The following is a 17,883-nucleotide window of genomic DNA, read 5'->3' as shown; positions in this document are numbered from 1 at the left end:
AAATTAATAAACTCGTTATTTATTCTATGCAACGCAGAATAAATCTTACGCTACTTTTTATACTGAAATTATTCTATGGATACACGTTTAATTAAATTTAGCGTGGATCGGTCTAGTAATTTTTATTTGAAAATAATTTTTAAAAGAATGGTTATATTGATTCAAGAATTTTTTGCAGCGTAGAAAATTTAAAATTTTTGATCAAGATATTACCCGCATATAAATATTATCATATATATGTGTGTATAAAATATTTATATGTGAAGAATCTATGTGGTATCTATGTGGCATACATAACATATAAGGGGGCGCAGAAGTTACAATATATATTGTGCAAAAAAAATAAATATAAACATATATGTATGTTCGGATATATCTTGTGCGCATATATTTTTTCATCTTCGTGGGATACAATCAATTTCTTCATTGAAAAACACGTTTTTTTTTTCAGATAAAAATAATTTCGTTCTTCTTAAAGAATTTTATAGTCTTGATTCAAGAACAAGTTTTTTCATTCAAAAGAGCGAAAAAAAAAAAAAAACAAATATTTAATTCAGACCCATTTTAAAACTTGAGACGTATTTTTGATGACATAGAAAATAGCAGAAATCCGAGGATTGTATTCTTGAAACAAGTCATAGAAATTTTTGAGTGAAATCTAAAATATAGATTATTTTGTTTAAAAATAGTAGAGTTCTTGGTTGAATAGATAAAATTCGTCGATAAAAAACTTTTTTTCTTTGCCTAAACAACAATTTTTTTGATTCAAGAATAAATTTCTTGAATTAATTCGAATTGAACATCTCAAAGTGTGAAGAGTGAAATTTTGAGAAGAGTATTTTTCTTAAACCAAGTAGTTTTTTTTTTTGTGTATTTTACAAAATTTGTATCGCATAAATAATTAAATTTTATTGAAATTAAAATTGTTCAAATAAAGTATGTATATGAAATATAAATCAAAAAAAATGTAATGTAATTTATTAACTGGCTGTAGGACAACGTCCCCTAACAGCCAAAAGATACATAAAGTATTACAGAGTGTGTGAAAAAAAAAATTAAGTAATAATATATAACATAAGAATTAAACAATGAGATATAACATTTATATAAAAAATAATTTCAACTGAGAAAATGTTTATTATTTGGTCTCTTATCATCAGAATGCACTTGAATTTAAAACTTAACAAGAAAAGAAGGAAGTAATTAGAAAAAAAGTTCAAAATGATAACATGATATCAGGCACTATGTTTAAGAGTCTATTTAACAGCTGAGGATTTCACAGCATCACCATCGAGTTCTTACTGGCCGAACTATGGACCCAAGACTTCAGCCTGTTCAATTCCGAGCAAGTGATTGTACCAGAGGGGTTTAAACTCCCCCAAGGTTGCGGCACTTGAAATAGCAGGTGGCAATGAGTTCCAGAGGGCAACTCCAAGCACGAAAAAAGAGTTCTTATACATTGACGTACGTGGGATCGGCGCTATGAGCGTATCAATTCTATTGTTGTCCCGGTGCCTAGTAATGTTGGGATTTGGCCTAATATTCCGGCTTAGTAACGCGTTTTTACCGAGCATAAGTATACCATAATAAGCACAGCCGAGTAAATATAGTCGGCGATTCAGGGGTGAAAGCCATCCAAGTTCAAGCCGAGGGCCATTTATGTGCACCCCAAGCGGCCTCCGCAGCACAAATCTGACAGTTGTTTAATACTACTGCTAATTTCTTTTCCAAGCTCAAGCTCAAGTTCGTCAGTGCAATTGCACAATAATCAAAAGTCGGCAGAATTAAACTAATAACCAATTGCCTTTTGAGAGCAGTATTGAGGCAATTTGTAGATTTGCGAATGCGGTAAAGTGTTCTTGATGCTGATCTGCAGACTTTAACTGATAACGAATAAAGTATATCTAACTCATAATTTTTTATATTTTTTCGTAACGGTCATCAAAAATTTTGTTAAACTATTTTCTCCGAAGGAAGAAAAAATTTCAAAAAAAATTAAAAGAATTTAAAAATCTAGACGAGAGCTTTGATTAGATAGCAATTGAATAAATAATAACTTTATGTAAAGACAATCGATATTTATCAACTATATCCTCAATTAACGAAAGCAAGTACTAAAATCTTCTACACATTGAATGTCAGATTAAATTGGCTAGCAAATGAGTGAGAGTATATTGCAGGTTGCGTGCAATGTCACAACATCGGTGATATGTATAACAATAGTGAGTATGTGTGTGTTTTAGTGCTCAGTTGATAGCAAGCATCAATATTACACTCGTCCACCACTGTTAAAGCACTTATACAATCATCAGTTGGTGAGTTAAAGCTTGTACGATAGACAAGGGAATACAGTAAACCGAGCAATACCGAGAATGCAATAGAGTATTTCCTACTGGGAATTATATCAATCTACGTCAAATCGTTGTTGAACATTTATGCAATTTTATATTACTCGAATATTTGCCACATAATTTATGCTAATACAAACATTTATAATGATCTTTTAATTTTCAGCTAACGATAATTTGAGATCAACTAATTATCTAATGTACGTGAAAAACGGTCTTTTTGAAATTTAATAAAAATTCTTGCCAAGTTGTAAAAAATTCCATGTGAGCAAAAAATTTTGATGTTTAAGAAGAATTACTAAGGAAAATTTAATTTAATTTAAAAAATTGCTATGTTTAATAATTGGTAAGTTGGTAAAAATTAACAAATGGTAAGTTTAACTATTTTTTACTGATAGTTATAAATTTATCGAAATCTTTTACTTTATGAATTAAATGTATATCGGAAATAACTATTTTTTTATTATGACTTAAGATAATTTAATACTCTATGAAAATGTTGTAAAAAATTTTAGAACTTTGAAAAATTATATAATTATTAATCTAACGCTGTTTGAAATACCTGACCAATTGTTAAAATTTTCAGACATTCAATATTACTATTAAAAAATTAGAAAAACGGTTCATCCTAAAGGCCATCCCTGCAACTTCCCGCTAATTCCATACCTGGGCGTTTAAAATTGTACTTATGACATTTTTGCGATTTTTGAGCTCAAAATATAATTTATGTGATATTTTGAGCTCACTGAATTCAAAGAGATAATATTCCTATGCATTTGAGCTCCCCCAGCTCAAAAGTCTGATAGAAGTTTCATAGAACACTATTTTTGGAATTTTCAAACCGCAATAACTTTTGAATGGATCAACCGATTTTCACGCGGTTGGCGGTATTCGACGCAGTTTTATCATTCTCATAAGTTATTTTCAGGTTTTAATTGATCGAACCAAAAATTTCGGAGTAATCCTGAAAAAACACTTTTTTCGGTTTTCTTTCGTTCACGATATTTCTCGAACGAATCAACCAATTTCGACCAGCTTGGTGTCGATCAACGTGTTTTTTTATTGTCTAGAGCTGATCAGTTTTTAGAATTGATCGGTGGAGTCGTTTAAAAGTTATCCGAAAAAAACCACATTTGAAAAAATTTTTTTTCTTAGTTTTTTTAAGATTTCTCAAAATCTACTGATCCGAATTGGTCCAAATTATACTCAAAATCTAAGTTTGGCCAAGCCCTTTTAAATGGCACCAACCGCGATAAAATCGAATCAGCCGTTCAAAAGTTATAAGCGTTTCACATACTTTCACACACACACACACACACACACACACACACAGGCGTACGGACATCATCGTAAAAATAGTCAGGGAAGCTTCTTAGGGCTTCAAAACGTCGAGATCTGTTGAAACCTCGATTTTCGAAAAACGGCGTAAAACCAATAACTTCCCGATTTTTGAAAATCTTCTATTTTCTTAGCGGGAAGTTAAAAATTTTAAAAACTGTAAAAAGAATAACAATAATCAAAAAGTACGTAAATAAATTTTAAAAGTGCCGTGAATGTCATGAAGTAATTCAGAGATATGTTTCAGTAAGGTAAAAGCCCCAATAGATGATCACGTACCAGTATATGATCACTCTATGTATTTGTATATCTATATTCACAAATATAGGTATACAAATACATGGAGCGATCATATACTGGTACATGATCATAAATTGGGGCTTTTACCTTACTTACCCACCTAATATATTGACTAATTTAAAAACTATATGTAGATACTTGTGGCTATAAAAGTAATTAATGTTTGCGTGTGAGAAAAAAATTGCTCGGGAAATGGCTATCAAGAGTGAGCGACAGTTTAAGGGCCTGGAAATGCTGGACAGTCAGAGAGTGCAACGATTGACCCGATTATTCTTGCTCATGCATAGCAGGCTAACAGAAGCGTGACGTCACTGCGTCGAGGCCACACCCGGTAAGCTTATGACGTCACTGTTCTCACGATGAAATAGTTTTGTGGAAAATATAATTAAAAGGATGTAATTAGCTGATAGCTGTATGTTTCTGTTATCACGATTTTAGTTTTCATTTTTTTACCCTCTACAACTCGACGACTTCCAAAATTAATGACTGTGCTTTTTATTAACAATTAGAATAATTTTATCTGATGTAAAAAAAAAATTAAATTGTATAGTAACTTTTTTTCGGCTGACGCTGAGAATAGAACTCGGGACTACTGCGTTAAATCTTTTGCCTTTCGTCACTTCTTTACAATGGAAAAAAATTAACTTGGATCAAGACAAAAAATTGTTGAATCAATTAAAATTTACTTAAATTAATAAAAATTTCTCACTTAAAATTATTTAACTTATTAAAATTATTTTATACTTGAATCAAGACAATAAAATTCTTCTAAATGATTTTCTTAATTAAAAAATTCTTCTTTTGAATCAAGTTAATTTTTTTTCAGTGTACTGTTTAAAAACTCATCGATATACTTCATTAAATATCACGATTTTAAAAGCGTTATCAGTTTCGTTTATTAAACTAATTAATGAAACAAAGTAATTTTAATAATTATTGTACATAAATTTGCGAATAAATGTAATAAAATAAAATGAGATTAAGCTAGACTGACGTAAGATAAAAGCGCTTAAGATTACGTCAATACATATCTGTCGCGACAGTTACGAAACGCTAAGCCTCCCTTGAGGCATTAAACCCTTGGTGGTAGTGATGTTGGATGCCACCCTTGTCTCAGTTTGTCTTCAGGTTACTAAACAAGCTAACAGTGTATACTAAATATTGTTTAAAGCAATTATACAGATAAAATTATAAACAAGCTATGGTTTTAATATTGCCCCGTTATAATGTATTTATTACAATCATTGATTGTTTATCATTTTTTTATTCAATTATTCAAAGAAATAAAATCAATCTGTCTCAAGTCTTCAAGTAAATCAGGGTCGCTGGTAATCGATAATATAGAAAATATAACCAAGGTATTCATGGAAATGTAAGGCTTAGTTATGTCAGAAGTTACTTATTTGTAGAATTATTGCGTTTAACTACTGGCAGACTGTTTCAGTTCTGGGGGCAGAAATAAATACTTTTTTTTATTAGCTATTTATATAGACTAGACAAGAAAGGCCTCGAAATAAAATAGATTCGAATCAATTGCTAACTATAAGATAAGCATGAAATCTAGTGTGGAATATTTTTAGTAAAAAGAAAAGTGTCCTTCTAGTAATTGACTCTCGTTTAACGATAGCCAAAAAATATATATAAAAAAAAAAAAAAACGCCAAATTTTGAAGTTTCTCCAGTTTTTCGGAAATTACTCAGAATATGTTAATATCATAAAAAAATCGATTGATTTAAGATTTTAGGGCATAAAATTTCCCAAAAATATCGTACTGAAAACGCATCAAAGTTTTATCAAAAAATTGCTGTCAATGCTAAAAAGTATCAGATCATTTTTTGAATACTTCATTTGATCAGTCAGTGAATTAAAAAATAGAATTTGTGCCAATGGTTTGATATTAATTGCTACTTAATATTCATTGGATGGATTATTTATCAATTTTGTCAGTGACATTATCTAATTACTTTCTGTAAAATTCGTATATTTGTATCTGTATTAGTATTTTTTCAATAAATGTCTGTGTGTGATATGCGACAAATAAACTAGTAAAATACACAGAGTCATAATTAATAGACGATTAATTGCATTCTCCAATATTCGTTTACGTCAAATTTGTCTCATGATACTATACGTATAATTAATGTTATAGATGCCTAATTCAATAATTAATATGCAGTGACGTTAACGAAATAACTAGGAATGTATGAATGCTCAAATGAAATGTAATTGGTTTGTTTCATTGCAATTGAGGTTAAGAAACATTATATTAAACTCCTGAATGTCACTTTACATATTTATGATTTCTGTTTCTTCAGCAAAGCGCAATAAGGTGCAGGGCAAATAAGAAATACTCAAAAATTTCCGTATAAAATGAAATACTTTCAAAGAGAAAAATAAAGAAATTTGACTCTTCATTTCTACTTGGTTTCTTCTTGTTTTAACCTTTTTCGCAGGAAAATTATTAAATTTTTCATAGCAGACTGCAGAAAATAGTCTTTTAGTCTTTTTTATTCTACGAAATCATGCATAAATTTGATTTTCCTATAAAAAAAAATTTCTCTGGTAAATTGTATTATTTTTCATACCTTGTACCAATTTTTAAAATATATTTTACTCGAGGTCAGAATATGAACCAAACATTTACAACAAAATTTACAATTTCAAATTAAATATAATTATGGATTTTCTATAAATAAATAATCACACAATATTAGAACATTCGTAAAGAAGAGATTTGATTTATTTATTCTCATCGAATTTTCAAGTCGTGGAAGAGCTGTAAATAATCTTGAAATATCGTGAATTTTAAATGAAGTATAATCGATAATTCTGCAAGTATCGATGAATAGAGAAAGAAAAAAAAAGAGATAATAAGAAAAAATGAGCAAAGGGCTGTGAATTTTAAGGGGAAGCCTTTCTTCAGATCCTATTAAGTATTGCATATAAGTATTATGTACCCTGTACTTATTCTTCGCAGTAAGTAAAAAAAAATTCTTAGCGTGGATATATATATATATATATATATATATATATATATATATATATATATATATATATATATATATTTTATATAAATTATTGATTTGAAAATATAAAGATGTATATTCATTGAAACGGAAATAAAAGAGTAAAACTTTTTTAAACCAGACACTATAGCTTTGGAGGAAACGCACGAGAAAAAAAAACATCAAAACAGAAAGCCAAAGAGTAGTTGGAGAGTCTTTTAAGTTGAAGGGAAATAAGAGAGTCTAAGATTCTATTATAGTACGAATAAAAAAAAGTCTGGTTGTGAGGTCATTGTACCTCAAGAGGATCGATCCTCTTCTGAGAACTAAAACTACCCCGGCGGTGCTTGCAATGTCGCGCCGAGAACGCTCTCGGGTGAAAGCATGGAAAACCGTCGATAAGGTCACACCTACGTTCGAGGAAGAGAAAATAACGTTTCAGCTCAAGGAGTGGTATGTAATGTGCTCTAAGTTAGTTACGTGATCCCTCGGGTTTAACAGTTTAACTCCTACCGTGTTTTAAATCTTTAACGATCATTCCGAGACCGAAACAACTACGTGAAGAAAATTATCGTTCGCTTTAACCACACATGCGATAACATAAAACATTTTCTTTTCATTATTCTTTTACTTTCATAAGTTACATGGACTATTAGATCTGCTATGTCGTTTATCGAGAAAAATTGCACGCTTCAAAGTGAAACGTTATGACACCCGTAAAATCACACACTGAAAAAAAAATTTTTTTCCACCTAGAATACTAAATTTTGTACTCGAGTTTTCTTGATCCACAGATTCGGTAGAATCTGGCGCCAAGTTCCGTTCAAATCTGCTGTAAACGGAGCGCCAGACTACCGACTGTGTTTACTGTAAGCAGAACGGTATTTTGAGGTTGCAAAATTTTATTTAATTCTACGGTACTTTTTTTTCCTAAATTGTATATTATAACAGTAATTCATACTTTATTTGACTGTTATTAATTAATTATATTCACTTATAACAATTAATCTACTTGAAATTATTAAATTTAATCAGCACAAACTATAGCAACGCAAAAATTTCGATCCTGACTTTTTTTCGATGGGCAAAGTGATCTGCCACAGACTAAATAATTCGAGAATGCATAGTAATCCTTCATTAGATGGGAAACTACAGTTAAAAATAGATATTTCACAGCTTGCATCTACGCCCGCCAGGGTGCGCTGGAATTATTTTTACATAAACTGTAGTTTCAAGGGGATAGTTTGCTATAAAAAATGCAACCAACGCGAGATTTAATTAAGTTGGTACCAATTGTAAATTTTTATTATAATTATAAAAAATACTAAAATCCGAACAAAAACAGTTTCACTGTAAAAAAATCGCGCCAAGTCCACGTTCATAAGACTATTAAGAAAAAAAAATTTGTTTTTTTCTTTACAAAAATATATAAAATAAAAAAATTAAAAAATCCAAGTAACCGATATGATTGTTTATGATTTTCGGAAATTAAAAAAAATTTTGTTATAAATTTAAAAATTAAGAAAAAAATTTTGGAACGTACTTGGTGTGCGTCATTGTGTATTTCAATTTTTTTAAATTTTGCAACCGCGCACACTAAATAATATATAAAATTGAATATAATGAACTAATATCAGTAAAATAAAGTATGAATTACTGTTATAATATAAAATTTAGGAACAAAAAGTACCGTAGATATAAATAAAATTTTGCAACCTCAAAATACCGTTCTGCTTACAGTAAACACACTCGATAGTCTGGCGCTCCGTTTACAACGGATTTGAACGGAACTTGGCGCCAGGTTCTACCGAATCTGTGGATACCGTTCTGCTTACAGTAAACACACTCGGTAGTCTGGCGCTCCGTTTACAACGGATTTGAACGGAACTTGGCGCCAGATTCTACCGAATCTGTGGATTGACAGTCGGTTTTTTTAAAAGAAATTTTAGAGAGGGAGAGAGATAAGAGGTTGGACTAATTAGTACTTATACAGTAACCAAAAAAAGATCGGAATTTTAGCCCTATCCGGGAATCGAACCCAGAACTCTTTGTTGGCAGCCAGAGATTCTCCGTCTACGCTATCCGAGGTAAAATAGAACACTGTTCCTTTAACATTTACATAAACTCCGGGTCTAGCGCTGTGCACGGCCATCGCTCACACTAATTGAAAAACATTCCAATTCAACTATTGTAAAATTTGTTATAGTTCTATTGGAAAGATACAGAGGCAGCACTGGAAATTTTAATCTCTTACTTTTTACAATAGTAAGTTGTAAAATTTCGTGAATAAATAGTAAATTTTCTACTAAAATATTTGAAAATTAATAGTAATAAAAGTATAGTCCAGCTTTACAATAGTTGTATCGTAAATTTTCCCAGAAATTTTTTTCCGTGTAGCTGAATTTTATTAAATTTAAAAATAAAAATTGTTTTTTTTTTTTACTCTTTTAAAAAAGTAATCTGTTATTGGTTTTTACTCTAATCAACTACACAGAAAAAAAAATTGTAAGAAAAATAACAATTGTCACATCATTATCCAGGACTAGACTTTCAATATCTTCACTTTTATAATTTTATATTTTAAAATTTACGATGCTACATCGTAAAAATCCGTGTATTGACTATTCTTATACTTGTTTTTACGATATAAAATCGGTATATTTACGATGTAAAATGTAAAATTATAAACGTGAAGATATTGAAAGTCTGGTCCTGGGTTACGTTGTGACAATTATAATTTTTCCGACAATTTTTTTTCCGTGTTTCAAACCAATTTTTGTTCAAGGGGTTACATGGGTTCACTCCGGGAAAAAAGGCATACTATCAACAACTGTTTTTTTAAATAACTAAGCAAATTTCTAATTAAAACTTTTTGTTAAATTGGGAATACATATTTAATAAACATCTTCTGAAATTTTTGTAGAAAAATATTTAAAACTTAGCCATTGCGACGTCTCTTCTGGAGACCCCTCCGAAAAAAGGTGATTTCGCGTTGACAGCATAACGCTTGACAGGATCATGTGAAATCAAAAAATCAAATTGGGTCTTTCATTTAATACCTAAAACTAGAATCTGGACTTTGAAAAAAAAATTGAAATTTGGATTTTTGATAGTTTAAAAAAAAAAAAATTTTCATTTAAATTTTCAATTTAAAAAAAAAAAGTTAAAAAAAATCTATCCAAGTTATTGTTAATAGTATCTCGAAGACTCGTGCCAAATTTCATTAAGATCGGTTCAGTAGTTTTCGAGTAAACAATTGACTCAATAAATCTCATATTATAGCTCAAATCATTCACAATATTTGAAAAACTGTTTTGCTATAGAAAAATATACATTTGAATAAATATGGGATTTATTTACATTTCAATATTCAATTTACGTCAAAAAACGTTTTTTTAATGTCCTACAAAAATATCATGCTACCAAAATGAAATTGAAAAAGAACATTAACTTGATTTAAGAGAAAAATTCTTGAACCAAGAAATCATTTTAAAGTATTTCATCCTCTTGAATTACGCAGAAAATTTTTTTACTAAAAAATTTTTTTAGCTTCTTTAAGGGGTTATAGACAGTTAGAATTTAAAAAAAATCGATTTTTTTTAATTTTATTTTCTTAATGTACATATATTTAAGAATACACACAGAAAATTTCATATCGTTCCGGCGAATATTTTCGAAGTTACATCCAAATAAAAAAAAAATTTGTATCCTATGTAAAGTGCTTTTCAAACTTTAAACGCGTTTTTCTCAAAATGGTGTTTACAAAGTCGGTGACTAACATTACTCGGAAACGGCTAGACCGATTAGTCTCAAATTTTAACACGAGCTTCTTAAACATATTTTTTAGTAATTAATCGAAGATTTTTTCTCACCGATAAATATTTTTTTTTTTATAAACAATTTAAGGCCGAAATTTTGGTCAAAAATCGATTTTTTTTTTTTTTTTTGAGAAACCGCCATTTTGTCAAAAAATTTTATTTTGCTTATTCCTTCGATTAATTACTAGATTTAACATTACTTTAACGAAACCTGTTCGGTTTTTTAATTTCAGAGGATTCAGTTCAGAGATGTAGTAGTCACCGCAAAACGTCTTTTTTGAGAAGAGCTCCCGGAGATCAGTTGTAGCTCCTTTCCAAATAAATATTTTTACCAATACTAAGTCTTAAAATACAGTTAAAAGATCCCATAATATGTGCACAAATTTTTAGATCAATAAATTTAAAAGTTTTCTCAGAAAAAATTCTGGAAAATTCGCTTTTTTCAGCCTTCTAACTGTATATAACCCCTTAAGTGAGTTTTACTTGATTCAAGCATTTTTTATCTTAATTCAAGACAATTATACTCTTTAAAATAATTTTATGAGTTAAAAAGTTTTTCTCTTGAATTAAATTATTTTTTTTTGTCAGTTCGTGGATAGTGAAAAAGTAAAACGACTAGTTCTAAAACGATTTTCTAAAATATTTTTTCAATCAAAATTATTCAGAATTTAAACGTTTAATCAATCTGTTTGTAATAATTAATGATATTTGTATATAATTATGAAAACTACATGATTTAATATGTTGACCTAATTTTTCTTATTAATAACGTCAAAATTTGTAATAATGCAGGTAATAAAACGCTATTAATTATCGGGTATATAATTTGGAATACCTTTGGAAGCTACATAGACAGTATTCCAAAAAAGTTCGATTTACAAATAAATGGTAAGCCTCTGACAAGAATTGATAATTGTAAAAGCCTATTCTATGAAAAATGTACAAATACAAGATCTAAGTTACTAGTTCTACCAAAAATAAACAAAACTATTAGTACACAGAATGCTTGTTATGTAGCAATTAAATATTATAACAAACTCCCTGCTGATATGAAAACTATAGACTGTAGTAAAAAATTGTTAAAAAAAAAGTTAAGTTACTGGATAAGAAACCATAATGGTTAACATGCTTAAAAAATGTAATGGAAAGTGCGAGTATTTGATTGGATATTTCTTTTTCTGATAATTATTTATAATTTTGTATTTCCTTCTCTATAAATTTATTACTTTTTGTACTTATTATCTCTTTGCATTGTATTATCGACAAAAATTTTGTAAAAAGTATATGTATTATAAAATTGTTATTTTTGTACTGGTTCTATACACAGGTGTCTTTACACCTCGATAGAATTCCTTACCAGATAAATAAATAAAAAAATAAATAAATAAATAAATAAGTTCCCTCAAACATTGTTACTCCACTTAGTTGTGAAAAATCACTGCAGTGCTACAAATTGAAAATATTTACAAATAAAAAAAAAATTAATTGATTAGCTATCGGTAAAATTGAAACTTCTATCAGGAAATATATTAATTGTCTAAAACGTATTATAATTTATCATGCAAAATATTGGCGGTAGTTCAGGGTTTGATATCTAGCGCCAGTCTATAAAAATGACTTTATTAAAAATAAATTTTAAACGTTCATTTAATTCATCAGTACGTTTAAAAATTTCTAAAATAAATTCATTAATATTTACCGATCAGATTTTGTTACTTCAAAAAACTGGATTAAGGAGATTTTTTTATTCATTACTTTAAATTAAAAACTTCAAAGAAACATCTAGTTCAAAGAAGAGACATCTAATCCGATAAAAGAACAAAAAAATGTTGTCAGGATCTGAGAAAATTACTTACATCCCTTTGACTGTGCACTTTGTTTCGTGTCATGCAAGTAATATTTTACAGTGGTTTAGTGGAAAAACTTAGTAAAAGTATAAGTGGATTATTGAGTAAATAAAATCCAAGATGTTTAATGAAATTGCATTTTTGATTAATTGAATACGACGAATAATTGATGGTTTAAAGGAAAATAAATAACGTACTAATGAGAGCTGACTGTGGGAAATTTATAATTTAGTATCTTTTGTTATAAAACTTTCATTTCCCATGATTTGACCAACGTAGTAGATATTACGAGAAGAGCTTCGAGTATCAGCTCGAGGTTTAGTAGTGAAGCAAACAGAGTGTGTTGTACGGTAGCATGTAGCGTAGTAGTAGAGGACAAGTAGTAATAGTAGTATTAGTTGTAGTAGTAGTAGTAATAGTAGTAGTAGTGATGGCAGTAGTAGGAGTAGTAGAGTGTTTGAGAAACAGAATCGCTCGATAATGCCTGCATCACTCCTTCTCGCTCGATGTCTCCCGAACGCTCGTCCTATTTCCCTTTTTTCTTTTCCTTTAGTTGACCTATTTTCTCCCTACGTGTACACTGTACAGTTCCAATACTACAATTTTTTCCTTACATTCTTATACTCCCAACCGTTTTGCCGAGTTGAGAAAAATATTATATTTTTATAGAAAAATCGACGATCACGATTCATGATATAACTCTAATGGAATATTCAACATTCATTTTCAGACTAATTTTTAAGTACCAATTGGTATTGATCTTTCTGAATTTTAATTTGACATTCAATTATTGTAGAAAAATTACAATAATAGAAATTTTTCACACTAAAATAAAAAAAAAAAAACACTATTCAGTCTTACATTATGTCGAAAAAGAAATTTCTTCATTTCAAAAGTTTTGTTTAGGTTAAAAGTCTAAGAGTAGTTGGGGCGAATTGACCACTCTAAAATGTTGATCCAAGTTTTTTTTTTCCATTTTGTTTTGATAGTTAATTTTACACCGCAATTTTGTTCGCTTCAGGTCACTTTTAGCAAACAAAAAAAAATGCCTTTTTTTATTAAAATTTTTAGTAGTTAGAACACGTTTTTTCTCCATTTGGGTATAAATAAGCTTGGAGAAAAAGAAAACTTTGCTTCAGTGTGAGCAATGAATACTCTTTATACAAAATAATGAACAAGATTGCTGATCCTGAATCATCTTTGCTATTAGAGTAAAAAAATTGATATTATGAAGTTTCAAAAGTATTCTTATTACACCGTAAAAAATTTGCGGAGTAAACGCGGAGTGAATGATTTTTAATTGATTCACTCCCAGCGGGAGTGATATTTACTCCGAGGACTTAATTTTTATTAATAATAAAATTCACTCCGCATTCATTCCCAAAATAAATGAATTTAGAAATAAATAAATTTTTGTAAAGAAAATATTTTTATAAACCCTTTTTATATTTAATTATTAAAAATTTAATTTATTATTTTTAATAATATTTCATTTTAATTATTATTATAATGTTTTTATTTATTTTTTTTTATAAATTAATTATAATTAAAAATTGTCAAATGTCTCAACAATAAAATTTGAAATTTTTTTTTTATATTCAATATCTTAAATAGTTAATAAAAAAAAATATGTAGATATATATATACTAGCGGACCCGACAGACGTTGTCATGTACACACATCTTAAATTTAGAAATTTTAGGAATAAGCTTGTATAGTTAAAAACATCATTTAACAATATTACATTAGTTAACAATATTAAATGGGCATTCTTCAATAATTAACATTTTCGTAAATATAAGCCCATTCAGATTTTATACTCATCAAGAGCTTTCATTTGAGTACCCACATCAATTTTTCATATATTTTATATATTTATATATATTAAGATATATGTATATATGAAAAATATATCAAAAATGCATGTGGGTACTTAAATGAAAGCTCTTGATGAGTGTAACATCGAAATGAGCTTATATCGTTAAAAACATCATTAGTTAACAAAATACATTATCATTCGTTAATTATTAACATTTTCATAAATATAAGTCCATTATAATTTAATAATCATCGAGACCTTTCATTTGAGTACCCACATGAATTTTTTCATATATCTTATATATATGATATTTATAAAATATATGAAAAGTGCATGTGGGTAGTCAAGGTCAACAATAATTTATAAATAAAAAATCTATTAAATAAACATTTTCCCGTGGACAGAAGAAATATATATATATATATATATATATATATATAAAGATTAATTTTGAAATTTTTTTCGTAGAACGAAAATTCATCCTTATTTTATTTATTTTAAAAACTCCGAACGCGGATGTTTTTCGGAGTGAAATTCGAAATCACTCTGAAATCACTCCGCAAATAAAAAACTCCGGATTCACTCCCTACGCGGAGTGATTAATTACTTCACTCCGGAACTCCGAGTGATGGGAGTGAAATGGGAGTGAAATTCACTCCCGATTCACTCCGGAGTTTTTACAGTGTACAAGAAGAGAAGTTTTAAGTAATAAAAAACAAAAAAAATTCAGGACTTGCATCAAATTTTTTATTTAACCCTTCGTTGGTCGCGTCTTTTTTAGTTTCTCGCTCGCACTATAGCGAGTCTCTATAGGTTGGATAGTGGTTAGGCGGCGATTCGCTCATAGCGTGACCAACGAAGGGTTTTAATACTTATTAACTGAATGTATTGGAAATTATATGATAAACATAATTTTTCTTCTTTCAATTTTTTTTCAAAATATCAAGATTTTTTGTTACAATTACCTCTAAGATTAATTTTTTTATTTATTTTTAGTAATTTTTAAGTAAAATTTGTCAAAATTTATGAGTCATAAAATTAATACTTTGATGTAAAGGTAGGATATATTTAAGTTATTTCGAAAAGATTAAAAAAAAAAAAAAAAACAAGTTGACGTTGAAAAGCTAAGCACAAACCACATCTCAAGTTTACGATAACAGAGCAGATAAAATGGAAAGATAAAATTAGAATTTTTTATAACATGTGTACGTTTATAAGATGCACTTTACATATTATATGTGCAACACACTAAAGGAAAAAAAAGGGCACATTCACCGAGTGTAAGTGATACTTCGTCAAACGTCACCGCAGTGACTTCCTCATTAAAACACGTGTCCGTGATACTCAGGAATAACATCCAACATATAACTATCATGATATATTTGTTTGACATTTTTGAGTAACTCATCAATAAAATAAATTTTTCTATTCAAAATAATTCAATTTAATGTTAATTAATTCTTAATAATACGTTAATAAATTTACTCGATAAATTGCAAAGATAAATAAAGTTGAAAATATATTGAATGTATTTTTTGTATTATTTATTTTATTATATCTAACATCATATAATTCATTGAAAAAGTTTCAGAGTGGAGTTCGAGATCATTAGCCAGTTAATTATCGGAGAAAGTAGGAAACGAAAATTAATTTCCTAGCGAGTATTTTAGACGTAATCGACGGGACTGTAATGCTGAATTTTGGCAAACGAAAGAAAACCTGTAGGTTATCAGTTTCCGCTATTTATATTTCCTATCTTTCTCAGTAATAGGTATATGGCAGCTTCACTTTTCTCATTGGTAGAGTGCCAGAATGACTGCAAAAGTTTTAGAGTTCATAGCACACGTTAAAAAAATTTTATTTTAATCGGTGAATAAACTCTATCGATCTGCGGTTTTTGTCTCTTTCATTTTTATATTCAATTTGACGGCTGGTAAGTCAATTCTATTATATTGTCTACATTGAAACTTTCATTTTTTTTTTAATTATTACACATAAATATGTAAATTGAAATAATAATTATAATAAATTAGTTAATTAATCAATTATTAATTATAATTATAAGAACAAATTTTCAAATAACATTTCAATATTGTCTCAACAGTCGTTTACATTATTAACATTAACATTTTTATCTATAAAAATTTTATTGTAATTCTACATTGTACTTTTAGTTTAAAGTTGATAAATTTTTTTGTTGAAATGTCATATAAATTAATTATTAACAACAGTAAATTGGAATAAATATCGATTATTTAATAATAATAATCTTTCAAAAAATTTGTTATGGCAAAAATAAAATTAAGTATGCATTTATCACAAAATACAAGATAATATTTCGCAGAAGAATGGTGCTACTGTTTTATTCATCACTGAATCAATCTTTTTTCTCAGTGACTGATTTGCGCGTTGCGTCACTAAAAACCTTGACATCAAACATCTACATCAACAAATTAATAGCTCATCATACCATTTTTTGTTACTAAATAAATAATTATTGCTCAATAATAAATTCATAAAAAGTGAAAAACTCAAAGCACGAAGATTTTATGTATCCAATATACATAAATTGAATTTATAAGAGTAAATGAAAGAAAACTAAACTTCAAATAAAAAATAGAAAAAGTTTTTGGGGACACATACGTATTTTTATTTATTCTCAGGTTGGAAATCTATAAAATATTAAACTGCAGCTTCAAATAAAATTCGATTCCTTTGCAATATGTTTATACTCATATCAAAAAATTCTCATAAAATAAAATTGGGTATGATAAATTTTTTTTTATCTGTGGGAATCATTTTCAATGTAGTTCAACTATTTCAAAAATAGTTTTATATTAGTCAGTCATATGCTTTTTAAAATTTACTTTCAAAATCATTCGTAAAATATTAAGTGATTGACGTTTTATTGAACCTGTATAGAATTCAGTAGGCAAATAAAAAAGATTAATTCAAGATTAGGAGACAAATAATTAGTAAACAAAAAAAAATCAATGAATAAAAATAATCTAGAAAAAAAAACAAGTAACATATATGTTTTACAAAGATCTTGATTGTTTATAAAATATACAACACATGTGTATCTATACATATGTATACGTATATGTTCATTGATCGGCCTAAATATAACGACGGGTAGCAGAGAGTAGCCGGCATAACACGCGAATAACACACGGTCCCTCGCACCGACGGTGTTTTCTTAAGAATATATATGTAATACAACAAAATAGAACTAAGCGACTTAACTACTACATTGTTCTATTCCTGCTTTACGTTCAATTCCCAAAGTGCATTTATACTCGCGTTCATGATTTTTTTCTTCACGATATCCTATCTTTTAGTGCCTTTTGAAAGTTAACAAATAGATTTTATTATATTGGTCAAACTTTTATTGTCTACAACTATAAA

The 17,883-nt window shown here is 28.4% G+C and overlaps 1 protein-coding gene across 5 annotated transcripts in view; it reads right to left on the bottom strand.

Moving 5' to 3' along the window:
- Positions 1 to 17,883, bottom strand: part of LOC123263719 (ELKS/Rab6-interacting/CAST family member 1) — a 64,799-nt gene that overhangs the window by 41,428 nt on the left and 5,488 nt on the right. The gene's annotated exons all lie outside the window — the stretch shown is intronic.

Source organism: Cotesia glomerata, linkage group LG4, assembly GCF_020080835.1.
Source record: "Cotesia glomerata isolate CgM1 linkage group LG4, MPM_Cglom_v2.3, whole genome shotgun sequence".
Lineage (NCBI taxonomy): Eukaryota > Metazoa > Arthropoda > Insecta > Hymenoptera > Braconidae > Cotesia > Cotesia glomerata.
The sequence above is the reverse complement of the archived record's forward strand: the minus strand, read 5'-3'. Positions and strand labels throughout refer to the sequence as shown.